This window comes from Crinia signifera, chromosome 2 (genome assembly GCF_055691185.1).
Source record: "Crinia signifera chromosome 2, ASM5569118v1, whole genome shotgun sequence".
In the NCBI taxonomy this organism is placed as follows: Eukaryota; Metazoa; Chordata; class Amphibia; order Anura; family Myobatrachidae; genus Crinia; species Crinia signifera.
The window spans coordinates 372,150,368-372,169,627 of record NC_139218.1 but is presented as its reverse complement, the minus strand read 5'-3'; positions in this window follow the sequence as shown (position 1 = coordinate 372,169,627).

Sequence of the window (19,260 nt, the reverse complement as noted above, 5' to 3'; positions counted from 1 at the left end):
ATTCAATGTCCTGCCTGCCGATCGTCGGGGGGAGTGTCCGCATAAACGGCCAGAGATTGTCGAGATCCGGTCATGATCGCGTCAATTCACGGCTGTGCTCGGCAAAATGGGCCCGTTCTGTCGATCTGCCTCTTCAATGCTGTTCGGCAAGACAGCATTGAATAGGTGCCCGCCGCTATTTCCCCCATCGGAAATACAGTAGCAGCTGGGATTGAATATCCCCATAAATATTTAAATATTTAGCTATTAATTAAAATATTTATTTTGTGAATAATGAGGCAGAATACATGTTTTGGATATATGTGATTGGTGATATATGTAATTTATCTTATTTATGTAATTATATAGCATATATATATATATATATATATATATATATATATATTGTATATTATGCTAATTATTAATAAAGTTTATTAATAAAGTTATAAAGTTTCACCATGGACAAACCACATTCTCTCTGGAGAAATGTTGACTACCCCATAATCATTATGATTTATTTTTTCGGGTCTGGTAGGCATCGACCACTGCACTATACTGTATATCCTATCTAACCTCCTTCTCCCCCTTTTTCTCTCTTTTATCTCTTCATTCTTTCATTTTCTACCACTCTTTCTTTCTCTTTTTTCCCCACATTATGATTCATTAATTGTATATTATTATTTATTTGGTACTTGTTTCCTAGCACGGCGCCCACTACGTTAATTGCATAGAGGGCTATTCTGCGTAAAAAATCGCATCGCATGCCATTTTAGTGGCATGTGATGTGATGCAATGCAATTTTTTTAGGTTAATTTATTCACTGCTTTTATGTCCCCAGGCAATCGCATCGCATCGCACCTCCTACATACAGTGTGGCGAGCGCAGCGAGCCACCGAGCCCGAAGTGTGGCGAGCGGCGGTGGAATACATGTAAAGTAATCCGCGTCCCCTAGCAGGGCTCGCTGCGCTCGCCACGTCGACGTGGATAGTGGGGTAATGAAAAAGTCGGAGGATGTGTTCTGCCACCCCATGCGGGGCGCGCTGCGCTCGCCAGGCTTCGAGGTGGCGTGGATAGTGAAGGGGTGCGTTAAACCTATTTTTGGGACATACAATCATATTATTGTATACCTAATGTCATGGCATTGCACACCCTATAAAATCGCATGCGATCATGCGATGCGATGACATGCGATGTAGTGGGGTACAATGGCCATAGAAAAAATTACATAAAAAAATTGCATTGCATGCCGCTATAATGGGCCGTGCGATGCGATTTCCCTACGGTGCCGTACGTAGGAAATCTGGGTCGCCGTGCTAGGAAACAAGTACCACTTATTAACAGTTTCTTATATAGCGCAGCATATTCTGTTACGCTTTACAAAGGAGACAGTGATACAACAAATGGTATTTACAGACAGTCAAAATGATTATTCTGTTGTGTTTGTACTTTTACTGATCTTCTCCATTGGAAATAATACTGTTTTCAATGCACATTTAATTGTTCTATAATACACACTACTTATACTGTATTTTATTATTACTCATGTCAGTGGTTCTCAAACTGTAGGTCCCGACCTTCTCAGCATGGGGTCGCGACTCCATGTTGCTGACCATCAGGCTGATGACTTTTCTAATCTCAGTCAGTGATTCAAGGAGTCTGCAAAATCTGTTGAACTGTCTGTTATTTCAAGCTCCTCCCATCATTTTGTGGCTCCACAATGCTGCCATGTATGTGCTGTCTGCTGACTACACATGTGATGTGAGGACCCTCTGCAGTAACTTGTTGGGGTCCTGTCATTATTTTTATTGTCTGATGGGGTCCCAGAGCAAAATTATTTGAGAACCCCTGGTCTTGTGATATTTTTTGCAAATGGTTTGTTTTGAAATTCATCTAAAAAACAAACAAAAAAGTCAGGTGTCCGTCATTGTCCATTTCACATGTTTGTAGATGTTTTTTTGTTTGGCCTGCATAATTAGATCAACAGGGAATTGTTGGCACTGATCAGCATCTCAAAAACCATTTCTCTATTGTTAATCTTGATTAAATCTGTAGCCAACTCCATTGTAGTGAAACTTCTGAGTGCAAACATGGCCCAAAATTGTTATGGGCAGGGCCAGATTCAGGAAGGGGTGATAGGGGAAGCCGCTCTGGAGCGCGCACAAATGAAGGGCCTCCACATACTCAAAGACCACGCCGCAGGAGTTTCCCTGTAGCCTGAGCGCTCAGCCAGTGACTGAGCAGTGGGCTGCTGCCCTATTCTATTCTATCCTATACGGCGGCTCAGCTGTCAGTCATTGCAGAGGGGAGCCGCGAGCGTCGGCATCTCTCGCCGGCATAACAGGGCAGCCGAGCAGCTCAGCTACTCAATAGTATGTGAAGCAGCAGCCTGCTACTCAGTCACTGTCTGGGCGTGCAGGCTGCCGCTACAGGGAATCTCCGATTGGCACACAGGAAGGGGGGGGCTTTGCCAGCAATTTCACTTGTAAGGGCCCTCACCAGTCTCAATCTGGCCCTGGTTATGGTGCATTAAAAGTTAAATATGCTATAATACACAATATCATTAAAGAAGGAATTTACTGTAGCTTCCTTGAAACCCATTGTCATTGTTAGGAGACTAGTATAGGACAGCATACTGATGTTACATCACTAACGTTCTTGACCAGGGTGCCCTAGAATATCCGCATTTTTTCAGGCATCCCTAGTCAAAAAGTTTCTTATGGATAAATAAAAAAAGTAAATTGTGCTTAACTATTACCCTCAGGTTCAGTTATGTGGTTGGGAACATAGCTGTGGTTCTAATTGTCCATACATTTCATGATTGGCAGCCACCAGAACTGGCTACGCCTCTCACTTTGAGCATAAATAATTTGTTTTATTCATGAACCCAACGACCCGAGGCACCCAAGGAGGTCTAGGCACACAGTTTGGGAATCCCTGCTTTAAGAATTCTATACATCCAACATTAAAGGGAAATGATCACATAATTAACCAGTTTGATTGCATTGTTCTCATACTTGCATTAATAAATATTGAGGAAGGATACAATCTGTTGAAATTTCCTTTTAGTTTGTGCTTCAAAGAAAACTGTCATATTATGTGAGATCAACATTAATCAGCTGTCTGTGAATAATATGTGGTTGTGGTGATATTAACCAGTGGCAACTAGTAAGGGTAAAAGAGTGTCACAATTTATGGACCTGCGTTAAGAGTACTAAGATGGGGATTGGTGGCACCTTCTACATAGGTGCGGGATCTTATTGTGTCAGTGGCAATCACCAGTGACCCCTCCAGTGACTGGGGCTTCGCTGCAACCGACACGCTGGTTGTGGCCCTCTGTCCAGGTTCCCCTCTTGGAGACAGTATACCCTGATAGGGTAAAACGGAAGCATAGGAAGTCTCATAGTCATCCAGGCAGATCGGAAGTCAAACAGGTACCAAAGGAGCAAATGTAGGAAGGTCACATTCAGGATGGGTCATATACGGGTGGTCACGATACGCCGTACAGAGGATTAGGCAGAAGATAAGTCAAGGAGATAGCCTAGGTCAATAACTAATAATCAGGAGACGTGCAGTGGGATTTAGACAATTGATGGAGGCAGTGTGTCCCCGGTACAAAATCCCATCTAGATCCCACTTCACGTATGTACAGAGAAGTGTCCTCAGTATCCTAAATAATGCAATTGTCCCCACTGTCCACTTATCCATGGACATGTGGACAAGTGATACAGGGCAAATTAAGGACTATATGACTGTGACAGCCCACTGGGTAGATGCATCACCTTCCGCAGCAACATCATCAGCAGCATCTCCTGCACACCAGATCCTTCCAAGGCAGGCTACGCTGTGTATCACCAGATTCACTAAGAGGCACAATGTAAAGAACCTCTTAAAGTAACTGAGGGAATTCATTGCACAGTGGCTTACCCCACTTAGGGCCTTATTCTGGTTGGTGCGGCCGGGCCGTACGCGTTCGTCCCGGGGTTTTTTATGATCTGCGCATGCGTACATTCGCTAATGCGCAGGCGCGAACACTCCACAACGCTTACGGACGGGTCTCTACGTGCGAAAAAACCTGTACGCGAGTGTACGGGCATTGGGGGCGGCATAGGGGCGTGTTGAGGGGAGCGGCCGAAATAATGTGGGAAAATGGGCGTAAACATGGGCGTACACGGGGGTGTGCACCAAAAATGAGCGGTGCTACTACCGCACGATCGACTAAAGCACCGTTCATTTCGGACACAAAACAGGCGGCCGCCAACCGCCATCTCAGACCACCCCTACAGATACCGCATGCCAGCGTGCGCCTGGGTTTGCTAATTTACGCTGATTACTACTCAAACACATACACCTGAATGTAATAACCAATGCTGCAGTCTATTAAGTCAAAACCATGATTTCACTACCTGCAAGCCACACACAGCACTCAAACACATTGGAAGCTTATCTTTCTATACTTCTCTACATTTAAAGGTTTGTTTAATTTAAGGTAAGAATCTTTTTAAGACCTGCTTATATATGCTAAGGTAGGTATTTGCTAAACAGTTATACACATTCACTACGTGCTTTCATAGACTTTACACAGTAGCACACTCAATCTACGCAAGTCGACATGTGTCAACGTGTTCACTCTAATACAAACATAGGTTTTGTATTTATGATACAATAACATAAACCACATCTAACACCTACAAAGGATGTTTCAGCAATGTTTTAAGCCCATGGCCACTATTTTGCACATTAATTAATTCAATCAATTAATTAATTTTCATAATTATAGTTCAAAGGCAAGATTTGCAGGTCCATATATGTGAAGGGTATGCCAGCATACACGGACGTACGCTCACTCTCACGAGCGGTGACATAAGCTGAGTATTCTATTGAAAACAATAGGGACCCGTCCATGCAAGCTGGCGTACGCTCAGATAGCCGCAAGAAGTCGGTGGGAAGACGGACGAGAGACGTCCGTAAACGGTGGCGTACGCGCAATTGTACGCCAGTTGTCGGAGTGTAAGGGCTGGCCCGTCCGTGTACGTTGGCGTACGCTCAATTGTACGCCACTCCCCTTTGACGTTGTTTCTGGCCGTACGTATGCGGCTGACTTGTGGGTGGACTTAACCCCAACGGCCGCGTACGGAGAGCGTACGTTAATAGCGAACGTACGCATGTTTGGCCGCTCCGATCAGAATAACCTCCTTAGACTCTCCAAGGGATTTGTGGGATTTGTTGGTGACAATGCCATGAACATTGTGCGGGCATTACATGTGGGCAAATTCCAGCATGTCCCATGTTTTGCCACACAATAAATTTGGTGGTGCAGCATTTCCTGAAAAGTGGCCGGGGTATGCAGGAGCTGCGTGCACTGGCCCGCAAATTTCAGGCCACTTTTGCCATTCTTCTACTGTCTGCCAAAGACTGGAGCACCAGCAAACCCATCTAAACCTGCACCGCAATCACCTTAATCAAGAGGTTGTGACACAGTGGAACTCTACACCATATATATTATCTGCAGAGGATGGAGGAGCAGCAGAAGGCCATTCAAGCTTACACAGTCACCTATGACATAGTAAAAGGAGGGATGCACCTGACTCAAGCACAGTGGAGAATGATTTCCGTGTTGTGCAAGGATCTCCAGCTGTTTGAACTTGCCACACATGAAGTCAGTTTAGAGCAGGCATGTCCAACGTTGGCCTTCCAGATGTTGTGAAACTACACATCCCAGCATGCTTTGCCACAGTTTTGCTATTAGAGAATGCTAAAACTATTGCAAAGCATGCTGGGATGTGTAGTTTCAAAACATCTGGAGGGCCAACGTTGGACATGCCTGGTTTAGACACTGCCAGCTTGAGTCAGGTCATTCCCCTGATCAGGCTGTTGCAGAAACAGCTGGAGAAAGTAAAGGAGGACCTAAAGCGGAGTGATTCCTCAAAGTATGTAGGTCTTGTGGATGAACTCCCTCATTCACTTTGCCAGGATATGAGGGTGGCCAATTTGTTGAAACAGACCACTACATTTTGGCCACCGTACTCGACCCTTAGTTAAAGCATATGTTGTATCTCTATTTCCAGTAGACAAAAGTCTACAGTGATGCACTGGTCAGGAGATTGTCATCTGAAGCAGAACATGACACGGCAACCGCTCCTCCTTCATTTTCTCCCACAACTTTGGCTGCGAGGAAACAACTCAGATTTTCTAACAAGTTTAGACATCTGGTCCAGACTGAAGGACCTACCAACAATTGCTGACATGTCTGTCACTGCATATGATGCTGTCAGCATTGAAAAAATAGTGGAGGATTACATTGGTGATAGCATCCAAGTAGACATGTCAGACAGTCCATACCCGTACTGGCAGGAAAAAGAGGCAATTTGGAAGCCCCTGTACAAACTAGCTCTCTTTTACCAGAGTTGTCACCCCTCCAGTGTGTACTCTGAAAGAGTTTTTAGTGCAGCGGGGAACCTGGTCAGTGAGCGGCATAGGAGGTTGATGATGTTCATCAAAATAAATGATCAATTCTTCACCAAAGACCGTCAATTGCCTCCAGAGACATCTGTGATGGTGGATTTCAGCAGGGACAAATAAATACTCGGGCCCTTATTCTGGTCGGTGCGCATATATCCGCGTGCGTTCGGGCCGCTGATGTTTTGTATCTGCGCATGTGCAGAGGCGTCTCTGCGCATGTGCGAGCAGGGCGTACGGCCAAATCCCGCATGATATGTGAACACTCCGAACAGGGGGTGGAGAGGGGCGTGAAGGGCTATTTGGGCTCATTACCATATGCATACGCCCCGCGTTTCATGGGCGTTCCCATGCAAACGCTGGGCGTACGTATAGTAATGCGGCCGTGACGCACGTGTAGGGGGCGGACATATGACATCGGCGGATGTCAGCTGCCCGCCCAGATCCCTGCTTTTGCACGGAAAAATGTCCGTGTGGTCTGAGGTTGCGGGAGCTGGTGGAGCACTCGGTCCTGCATTAGATGGTCTGCGACCATCGAATGATGGGGGAGGTTCCCTTAGATGGAGGAGGCGTATTCCGTGAAAAATACACGTGCGGTCCGTTCGGCCAGCTTCTTACCGCGTACGGACGGAGTTGGCGATCCGTATGGAAGGCGGGGTTTCGCACGCACGGTCCTGGCTGCATAATCGGATCCGGCCGCACCGATCAGAATAAGGGCCTCTGTGAGGATGAGGATGCGCACATTGAAGGGGGTGAGGAATCGGAGGAGGAAGATGAGGCATCTTGCCTCTGTAGAGCCATTATGTGTAGCCAGCTTGTTTTGTGGGGGCCCAAACAAACCAATCCTTTCAGTGTGGCAGGACCTGTTGCTAAATTGATTATTTTGTTAAAGTGTGCTTGTCCTATTTACATAACATAAGGGTGGGTGGGAGGGCCCATGGACAATTCCATCTTGCGCCTATTTTTTTTGTTTGCATTGTGTGCTCTTTGGAACCTAGTTTTTAAAACTGCCATCCTGTCTGTCAGTCCAATGTCACTGCTAGATAAGCCATGTGTTTGTGCCGCACACTTCTGTCACTTTGCATAGTTATCCAGCTACCCTGGTGCAACCTATTGGCCTAAAAACAATATTGTGAGGTGTTCATAATAGACTGTAAATGAGTGGAAATTAATGTTACTGAGTTTAGTAATAGCTTAGGAACATAAAAACCACCCACATTCTGTGATTTTAACTGTTTTTATGTTTGTTTGTTTTTTAAAGAAAAAATACATATCCAAAACCAAAACACAGAGGGTGGTTTTGCCAAAACCTATCCAGATCCAAAACATGATGGGAGATACAGATGCAATCTAGTTAAAAAAGTAAGAGCAGCACATCATTTAAGTGCTGTGCAATTTGATGTGCGTGGGTGCACGCATGGCATCACACCTATCTGTCAAACCATGTTTGGACATCATTACACAGGCCCTTATTCTGATCGGTGCGGATTTTACCGCATGCGGACGTCCCGCCGATGTTGATCGTCTGCGCATGTGCAGAGGTCACTCTGCGCATGTGCAGGCGATTTCGCCGCACGTATTCTTTATACGCCGCACAGGGGGCGTAGAGGGGCGTGAGGGGCTACTTAGCCTCATTACCCTATGCATACGCCCCGCGTTTCATGGGCGTTCCCATGCAAACGCGGGGCGTATGCATGGTAATGAGGCCGTGACGCGTGTGCAGGGGGCGGGCATCTGACATCGCCGGATGTCAGCTGCCCGCCCCCATACATGATTTCACACGGACAAGTGTCCGTGTGGTCTTGTGTGGCGGGACCTGGTGGAGCGTGCGGCCCTGCATTCGATGTTCGGCGACCATCGAATGCAGGGGCTGCTCCCAAGACGGAGGAGGCGTATCCCCGTCCAATTTCATGCGGATCGCCACATATCCGCGTACGGACGGAGGTGGCGATTCGTATGGAAGGCGGGGATTCGCCTGCACGGACATGACCGCATATTTCTGATCGGGCCGCACCGATCAGAATAAGGCCCACAGTGACAAGATGACACTGCACAGTGCTAGGTTCGGGGGCCATCTTGATTAGCGAATGAATTGTCCTCAAAGGAACCAACATGAAGTTTGCACTGAAATATCACAGACCATGGGTGACATCCAGGGGTATAAGTGGAGAGGTACCGGGTAGAACTAAGTTCCACCACATGTAATGGTAAAGTGGAACTACGGTAGTTCAACCTCAACCTCTGCACATGAATTCTAACAGAAAAAACATTGTTGATTGCATTGGGGTGCCAAAAATCGTACCACTGGTCCTGTCTCTGCCTAATGGGGCGAGGAGAGGGGGGGGGATTAGGTGGCAGAGGGAAATTAGTTCCACCACTTTAAGCCATGGTGATAGCACACTCCACTCCTGGTTACTCAGACCTCGGGGTCACCTACTAGAAATGACACATGTAGGCTTTTATGGAGCTGTTAAAAAAGGGTTTGCAAATAATACACGAAGTATCAGGTTCAAGCTTGTGTCTGTGGGGAAGAGAATTTGCTTTGTGTGCTTTACAAGGAGGGGAGAGCTGAGGGAGTGCTGCTGTTATTTTCGCCGTACAAAGGTGGTGACCAAAGTCGCGTGCCTTCACAGTGGCTGATAAGGCAGGAAGTGATGGGTTACAGGTGCTGCCTTTCTTACTGCTGCTATAGTCGCACCCAATAGCTGCTCTCAGCACCTCAGCACCCGTGCCACTCGGCCACTCTGAGTATTTGTACTCAAAATATGCATTTTATCTCCATAATGAAAACCCATGGGAGCGGCTTAATGGCATTGCTGGGGTATACTGATCCTCTTAGATTGTGACATTTGTACATCTGTATGCGACATTGCCATGTTGACCTATTGCTTTTGTTGACCTTTTGACCATGTTGATTCTTTGCCTGTTGAACTATTGACTGTTGACCCAACTACTGTTGACCAATTGACCGGATCCCGAGCAGCGGAGGATGGGTGGGCTACAACAATGCTTGATCTCTTCTCCTTGACCTCGCAGAGGGGTGATGTAATGGGGCCAACACACAATTTACGGGCATTTTCTAAGCGATCTCACTTAGAAAATGCCCCTACATTTCTCTGTGTAGGGGCCATACCGATGCATGGCCCATGCGTTGCTAGCGCCCGGCGATTAATATGGCCCCGACAGATCGCTCAGCTCACAGCGCTGACACATTGCTGTGTACTGAGCGATCTTGCTGAGCATTCTGAGCGATCTATCATGTATGTTGACCTCCATAGTGTCGCCCTAGCAACCGTATCCATGGCAGTCTGCTAAAGGAATGTTGGGCAGTTGCATACCTCCCAACTGTCCCGCTTTGCACTGGAACATCCCAGTTTTTTGGGATGTTCCCGCTTCCTGCCCGTGGCCAGCAGTGTCCCCGGTGAATAGACACTCTGCGGATGGGGACATATCCACTAGCCATGCCCCCACAGCGGCGAAAACAGGGTCATGGCCTCGCGGCAATAGGCCATGCCCCCTTTCCACGAGGTCACTCCATAAAATTTTGGGCACACACCTCCGATGTGCGAAGCGTCCCTCTTCCCTCCCGTTCAATGCTGGGAGGTATGCAGCATACCCTCCAACTGTACCGATTTTGCCTGTACAGTACCGTTTTTTAACAGTACTGTACCGGCAAAATCATTTTGTACCGATTTACCGATTTTTTGAAGCTGCCTTGTTCTCCCCTCCCTGGTCCCGTTCCCAAAGGTCCCTTGCGGTGCCGGCGGGCATTGCATGACGTCATGACGTCACTGCCGCACCAGCGCTGCACCCTGCGCACAGTCTGGCGCTCAGGGGACGGATGGGAGACCAAGTACTGTCCTGCCTCACTGTCTGCACATGCGCAGACTCAGGGCGCGAAAGGGAAGTGAGGCAGAGGCGGGCGTCAGTGACTGAGTGCGCGGTCTGGTGTAGCAGCAAGAGCTGGGGCGCGTATGACGGGGGGATCTATCTGGAGTGGACTACTGAGTGGGACCCCTGGTGACCCGGAGCCTAAGTAAGTGCATGATGCAGTGTTTTTTTTTTAAGTTTAGGGGTCTTGGACACACCCCCTTTACTCGTGGCCACGCACCTTTTCTGCGGTTGTACCGATTTTTACTCCTCAAATGTTGGAGGGTATGATGCAGTTGGGTGAATAAATGTAAAGAACTTGTTTGGTTGAACATGTTTAGTAATCAGAGTACAGCCACTGTAAATCACTAGTACATACCAGTAATTATTTACTTATCTGTAGCCTGGAGGGAGGGTAATCTTATGGTATGTGGACAGATGTGTATTGCTTCCAGGCTCATAGAATTGCCTAGTTACGGCTGTAAGTGTGGATGCCCTGCATCATCACAGCGTTAGTACCTGGATATCTCACAGAGCGATCTCACTGCCTACTGAAAGTTCTTTCTTGTCGAGAAAATAGTTTAAATACCAAAAACTGATATTCACACTTGTGACACAAAGGACTTTCCTCCCATCCCATCCTAGTCCACCAGATGCTAATAACATTGCCCTGCAGTAAAACTGGAACTAACCGCATCCTTAATGACTCTATAAATCAGACAGCAGCGGAAGAGAGATTGACAAGGCACTGACGGCAAAGTCAGCTGCACGAGCCGATGTTGTGTTTGTGCTCATAACCAGGTTCTAGGTAAAATACTTTAAAAAAAAAAAGGATTCAAAACACAACTGTTCAATTTCAGTAAATTTGCATTAAATTACTATTTTGAAATTGTTTTGAAAAAATAAACTCATTTTATAAATCACATTATGGTGTTGGCGTTTTGCAAGTTTTTTTTAAATAGGTTAGATATTTTGGGGTAAATTTACCCATAGCAACCAATGAGCTTCTACAGTATCTATCATTTCTATATTGCATTCTAGAAAATGTTAGACAGAAACTGATTGGTTGCTAAGGGCAAAGATCCCATTGAATCAATGAGCAGCTATCTGTCACAGCTCTTCAATGGGAAAACCGCTAGTTGACCGAGAACCATGACAGACAGCTCTCTCAGCCTATCAGTGGCCACTCATTGATTCAATGGGATTTTTTAAATCTCCTGCCTGCCCCCCACTGCAGCTGCCTGTTCCCATCTGGCGCTGTTGCTCTGCTCTTCGGTCTCTCTCCTCACAGTAGCCAGTAGCAGCAGGATAGCACCACCCTCCCCCCTTGCACTGAGGACTGCGCTGCAGTCACCCCCATGCTGCTGACCAGGGCCGGATTATAATGGAGGCACAAGGGGTCAGTGCCCCTGGGCCCCCCACTAGCTAGGGGCCCCCTGTGGTTGGCATGTATTTATTTTTTTAGCTAAAGGTTTTGTGCATGGGAGTGGGGTAGTGCTGCAGCTTCACCTATCTGCCAATGTGACAATGATTAATGGTGCTGAGCATCAGGAGCCAATACACACTGAATGCACAAGTGTGCAATACATTACTGGGAGTTGACTAAGTCCCATGACACTTTAAACCAGAGGGCAGAGGCTGAGAGGTTTGTGCTGAGCTCTAATTGGTGGAGCTCATTACATGCCCATGAAGAACAGCAGCAGCAGCTTAGTCATGGGAGGGTTTTTAATCAAAGGCAGCACTAGGACTGTGAGGTCTACTACAGAGTAAGGTGCAGAGGGACAAACACAGGCTTTTCATATGGTATGTATTTATGTGTGTGTGTGTGTGTGTGTGTGTGTGTGTGTGTGTGTGCATGTATATATATATATATATATATATATATATGCAGTTACCCATTGCCCAAGTTTATACTGCCTTTACTCTGTGTTTTGACAGTGTAATATTCTCCCATGCAGTGTGCGGCCAGTAATGACAAGTGCAAGGGGGCCCCCCTGGCTAAAGTACCCCGGGCCCCCCCCGAAGGCTTAATCTGGCACTGCTGCTGACTCTGCTGGCAGCAACTCATTAAGAATACCACAGGCAGTCCTGACACAGCCACCCACATCATAATAAGCCACCCTCGTAATGCCTACACCGTTGGCACTCCTCGAACTGAGTACACCACCAGCACACCTGTACTTTTAACACAGCCAGCTCTCCTGCTCTACCGCCGCCTTTTTCTGCCGCGAATGCACCCACGAACCAGGCCGATAATTGTCAGGGCTGCTGATTCTCAGCCCATGAAAGGGTCTAAATCATGCCCTATATCTGAAAGACACCAACCTGCACTATATCCAAACCACTCTATGCCCCACACTGTATCTGACCTGCACTGGCTGACACACTATATCCCTCACTGTATCCGACGGACATAGTTGTGAGTCCCTGTTGCCCACCACTGATCTGCAGGGAATAGATGCTGTGCACATGCACATGCACACTGTGGGCCAGATGTATCAAGCTTCAAAAGTGATAAAATTGAGAGTGATAAACAGCCAGCCAATAAGCTCCTCCCTTTTATTTTTCAAACCCAGCCTGTAACATGACAGGTAGGAGCTGATTGGCTGTCTGTTTATCACTGAACATTTTTTCACTTTTGAAGCTTGATATATCTGGCTCTGTGTCTTTTCGGAGAGGCAGAGGGGCTGGGGGCATGGCCAGCAGCTTACACAGTGCTGGCCATGTTCCCGAAGTGATGGAAAACTCTGGGATAGGCCACGCCCCTTTTCTGGCATGCCTACTCTGCCACGCGAGCGCCCTGATCCTGAGGTTTTAAATGTTGGTAGGTAGGTAAACATGATCAGCATAAGGATAATATATATATATATATATATATATATATATATATATTTCACACTTTTAGGTTTGTTTGCCCTTCCTTACCTTTCTGAGAATCAGTCATTTATCTATCTTTGACTTTGCTGTTACTATCTATCTATTTGTCTTATGTCGACTTATATGCAATTTTAGTTTTCTAGGAAAAACAGATATATTTGTTTTATTTATTTTGGTTAACCAAGTGTGGGTGGGTGACAGGAAGCAGACTAAGACTGTTTACATAAACAACATTACATATCACTTATGAGTTTACAACGATGTGTATATACAGTATAATGATAAATAGACTTATTTCTTAATACTCAACCCATAATAACAAGATGCTGCTGGGATCATACAAAAAAAATTAGGACAGTCCTTATTCCTGCTCAGATGACTTCCCAGATCATTACAATAACTGGGGTGCAAATACATACAGCAAGAAGATGCCACAAAATATGCCACTTTAACCCCTTCACTGGCAATCCAGAGAATTTTCCAGGCTATGCTTTAATGCCCAGACCAGCAAGCCTGGAAAATTCTTGGGATTGCCAGTGTTTAGCGCCGGGCAGCGCTGCTGAGTTCATCACTGAACTCAGCTCTGCCTGGCTCCCTCTCCTCCACTGCGCCTCCGCCTCACCCCGCCCCCTTGGCTGTTGTATTACAGCCTGCGGCGCCGGCTTATGACAAGCTGGGTTGCCATATGCAGGGCCGGGGCACAGGGACAGGCAGTGGCTGACAGATGGTCCAGCGGCACTGCCCGGACCCAGGGACACAGTTGTGTTTTTTTGTTTTTTTTTAGGGAGCGCACCCCAGAAAAATGCCCAGCGCTCCCTAAAAAAAAACACTACTGAAGGGGTTAAAGGGTCATTATTGAAGCTTCCCTCCCTCCCAGACCCTCACTCTAATTAGAGATGAGCAGTTACTCTATGGTTTAATCATACGTTGCTACTTTCCAAAACTACTTTCAGGAAAATTCGAGCTATTAACATAAAGCATGGTACGAAGCCGTTGAGGCGCATGTCATGCTCCACCCAAAGGGAGTGTCTAGCTTCACCTATAGTCACTCGGGGGGTCGGGATCCCGGTGGCAGTGTTATGGCTGCCAGTTGGGATCCCAAGACCAGGTTTTCGGCTACATGCATGCATACCAGTTGCCGGCATTGTAAACACATCCCCACACAGCACTGCAGCACGTTATATTATACACAGCCCTTTCCCTCATATTACACCCAGTACACACAGTACACACAGCTACATATTACATTACATTATACACAGACCCCCTTCCTATCCCATATTACACCCAGTACATTATACACAGCTCCCCCCCTTATAACACCCAGTACACACAACTACATATTGCATTAATTTATACACAGACCCCCTTCCTATCCCATGTTACACCCAGTACATTATACACAGCTCCCCCCATATTACACCCAGTACACACAACTACATATTACATTACTTTATACACAGACCCCCTTCCTACCCCATGGTACACCCAGTACATTATGCACAGCTCCCCCCCATATTACATCCAGTACACACAACTACATATTACATCACTTTATACACAGACACACCTCCCCCATATTACACCCAGTACATTATACACATCCACCCCCCCTATATTACACACAGTAACACAGTGCATTATACACAGCCCCCCCCCCCCCTATATGGCTGTGCATTATACACAGTCCTCCCCCCATATGACTGTGCATTATACATAGCCCCCTCCCATATGACTGTGCATTATACATAGCCCCCTCCAATATCACTGTGCATTATACATAGCCCCCTCCCATATCACTGTGCATTATACATAGCCCCCTCCCATATGGCTGTGCATTAAACATAGCCCCCTCCCATATGGCTGTGCATTATACATAGCCCCCTCCCATATGGCTGAGCATTAAACATGGCCCCCTCCCATATGGCTGTCCAATAAACACCCACTACACACTCACCCACTTGGTTTTCATGTAGCGGTTTCCTGTAAAGAGCAGGTAGGCACCAGGATTGGAGCAAGGTATCTCAGCACCTTAGGCAAACTATCTGCCTCTCCCCCCCATATTCCTACTTACACACACAAACACCCCCTCCCCCCGGTACTCACTATGCTTGGCCAGTCAATGGGGAGCGCTTCTCCATACACCTCTTACATAGAACCACGTGAGAGCAGCAGCCTGAGAGGAGGCTCCCCTTACTAGCAGCCAGCCTCTTGCAAGGGAGGCTGCTGCAGCTGCGCAGGGAGCAGGGAACCATTTAATGTACTAAATAAATACATCAGTAATCTGCTAGGCAATGGATCGGCAGCCAGGTCTGTGCCCGTATGGTCCCCCTCTCCCCATTGTCACTACAATGCTCCTTAGGGATGATTTAATTCATTTTATACTGTAAATGACCATTATAATATATTAGTGTTATCTGCACCTTTATGAAGTACAGTAATTATAAAAAAGGTTCAACAAGCATAAAAAATATGTCCATGTACAATGAGTATGTATGTATACAAGGTAGATTGTGGTCTACCACAGCCAGTGTTGGAATGGGGCATGAAGGGCCCACCAGGGAAATGCAGAGTTAGAGGCCCATGTTTACGGGTAGTAGTCTCCAGAGGGGGTGTGGCCAGACATCACATTGGTTTGCAGAACCAATAAGCTGGCCATACAATTGTCCGATTTTCACACAATTCCATTTCCGACGAATTGACTCTAGTAATAGAATGAAAAGTGGTCATATTGGATGTTTGACATCTGATCTGATCCAAAGCACCGCCCCATGGCACGGACAGGAGTGGGATCTCATGCGATATATTGCATGCAAAAAGAACCGCATGTGATATTTTACATGTAATACTGCCACCCGGGAAGGTCCTGGGCGGGTCAAGGGAGATAGGCTGTGACTTCTCCCCTCGGAGGCCGTAGTAATGTATGGGGCCCTTTAGAGAGTGCATGGGGTGGGTCCCTTGATAAATATAAATAAAGTAAGCACTGCCAGTGCATGCTTGATAATACACCACATTAATAACAGCAATGTACTGTAGAAAATGCACCTTAGTCCTGTGCTGGTTAAGGTAACATATGAATAACCTGAGAAGGAGATGGGGTGGGGGGGCAGGTAGTGGGGCCCATCAGGGAGGTTTCCCGTATGCCCCTGTGGGCTAGTCTATCCCTGATCACAGCTGCAAAACACTGTGTACACACCAGCTCTTCATCAAATACATTTCACAACAGGATACTATGATAAGGGGAAACGTGATTCAAGAATTTATGCAACAATGTGCAATGCAACTCTGTATTCATCCTCACTTAGCTGTACAGTAATTATCTCTACATATGTAGAGTGTGTGTATACGTATGTGTGTGTATGTGTGTATATATGGGGTCCGGCGGGTGCGACACTTGATCGGGTAGAGAGAAGACAGGCTGGAGCTGCAGCTGCTTCTCTCCCCTGCTCAGCACACGGAACTCAGCGGCACTGTGTGGAGTCCTGGGGACCAAGTTTGAGAACCTGTGTCATGGACTCCTTATTGCAACGGCATACATATAATAGGTGCAGGTCTGCACCAGTTGCAGGTACTCCAGCGTACGTCAGGCAACCATCAGATTCGCTCACACTTTAGGACTAACTCATTTGTATTGATAGCTAAAAATATATGATGAATAAGAATTACAAAAAAAACTGAAACTCCCCTAATAATGCAGGCAGGCCCTTACTGTACTCAGCAGCCCAGAAATCAGAACCCACAACCCTTTTCTCCAGTCATATACAGTAGATGCAGCCTGTTGGTGCACCTCTGCTCTGCATTACTTCCAATATATAGAAGCCATACCGTATGTCACACTTGCCTACTTTCCCTCATCATCGATGATGCTCTAGAAAATCAGGTGTCGCTGCTGAATGCCTGGAGGAGAGGGAAAGTCTCCCAGAGCTGCCTAGCTGTCCACTTCCCGAGAGAATTGGGCAGGCGATGACTTTACATTGAATTTAATCAGTTTGGCACCGGTCCCATTTCACAGTGCCAGTAATCATGCCATTGTTTAATGGGTGCAATTTCATCATCATGCTTCTGCAATTCCCAATTCTGGTGCATCGCACCACCAACGTGCGAAGGGGCCAAGTCACCTAGTATGCATCACATTACCATTCATATAATAAAATGTATAACGCCCTCCTATGCTTACTGTATCAGGATGAGCCTCTTAATTAATGATCCATTTCCATGTAAAACATTTTATTCCTTGTAACCGGTTACTGTATTTAGGAATCGCAATACGTTACTTAATCCATATCTTGGTCCACAATAGGTGCCCATGTTCCACTTACTGTAGCTCTGTAAAATTGGGCACGAGGTCCGTAAGATTTTTGATTGTTAAACCTTGCACTCACAGAGAACTTTGATAAAGCTGTACCTGGCTACAGCGAAACGCATCAGTCTCAAGCACATTGGCTACCTACCTGCTACCAATTTTGCCATTGCTGCCACAGGAGTTTGCTACCACAGCCTCTAATTTATGGAACTCTAAAGTGATTCTGCATCTCCATTTGGAGGACTCTGCTGTTATGCTATCCTACACGGATTAATTCCTCATTTGGACATCCATTGCGGTCACTAGAGACAGTGTTTTCTCCGGATACTTTATGCAAAGACTTATGGCGGTATACCAGGAATGGACCCTCCACTCCAAGTAGTAATCCTGATAGTACTCAGGTGCCTGTGCTATATAATTTTAAATTGTACAGTATATGCATTTTATCCAAATGTTATTAAATTATATGTTTTTTAAAACGTATTATTGCTTAGCGCTTCTATTTTTCTGTATTTCTAGCAGAGAAGCAAATGATGGAAATTCGATAGCAGAGGGCTATGTCCACTCATGGGCCTGAACTATGCATAAGATCCAATGATGTAGCTCCAGTACGCCTGATTGTTGGCCTGAGGATACAATGCATATTAAACAGAGATGACAATGGTGTTATAAGACCTGTCAACGTGTTGGATCACTTTCCTCTGTAGCTAGACGTTCTGAGGCCGGCACCCATCATACTGACTGCTGAGGTGTTAGAAGTGGAGAATACCCTCTTTGCGCCTCCCACATTTGTAACATGATGAAAGGATGTGTCGGTGGCATTAACATTTATTGCAAACATCCCACCATGACCTACAGTAGCACACAAGGTCTCCACTCCAACCCAATATTCCCCCCCAAAATATAGTACTGTTCTGCATTGATTATTTGTTCCAGGAGAATCCATGCAATAATCATCTGGTGGTTCCAAGGCCATTCATCATCTGTGGTTCTTTCTGGACATTTCCATTAAGAGCCGTACATAGGACCAGATGACCTGGAAATAAAGTACATGGCAGATTGAGGTTAGACCTACATGTAAAGCTCATTAAGGCGTAAGAGGAGACTTTTGGGATCTTTATAAATGCACTGTGGTGTTTGCTGGTTCCCCATAGTTACCCCATGGGAAGATAGCACAACCCATCACTTTAGAAAACATTGAGATAATGGACTGAATTTCAGTTGTGGCTGGAAAAAGGCAAATCTGGTGAAATGTAGGGTTATTCCCAAGTACACCACTGACCATTTGTGTATTCTAACCAATCAGATTCTACATATATGTTAAAACTGAACAAGCCCAGTTTACTTCTTGCATCAGGATGTAACTTTGACGCCAGACAGTGATTAAACTAACCATTTATGTTGTTCGTTGGTTCGTGCCCAACTAAGGGTTTTTCCCAAGTGACGCTCGTAGCTGGCTCATTGCTAGGTCGTCATTTTGGCAATCTCCATGAAAATCTAAAGTCTTCCCAAACATAACACATTCTGTAGCTGTACGCGTATGTTATAATAAAATCTGCCTGGTTAGCAGTTTGACATAATTACAGTACCTGGAAGCCCTGGGGCTCTGTGTTTTTATTTTACATGTACGTTGTATTCAGGAATTTTGTAGTATTACATAACTCTAGTTGTGTCACATTGTTGGATCACATCCACTCTAGCTAAAGAAACCTTATGTGAGTCATACTTATATGAGACATACTAGGACTATATAAAGGCAAGCCTCAATGACT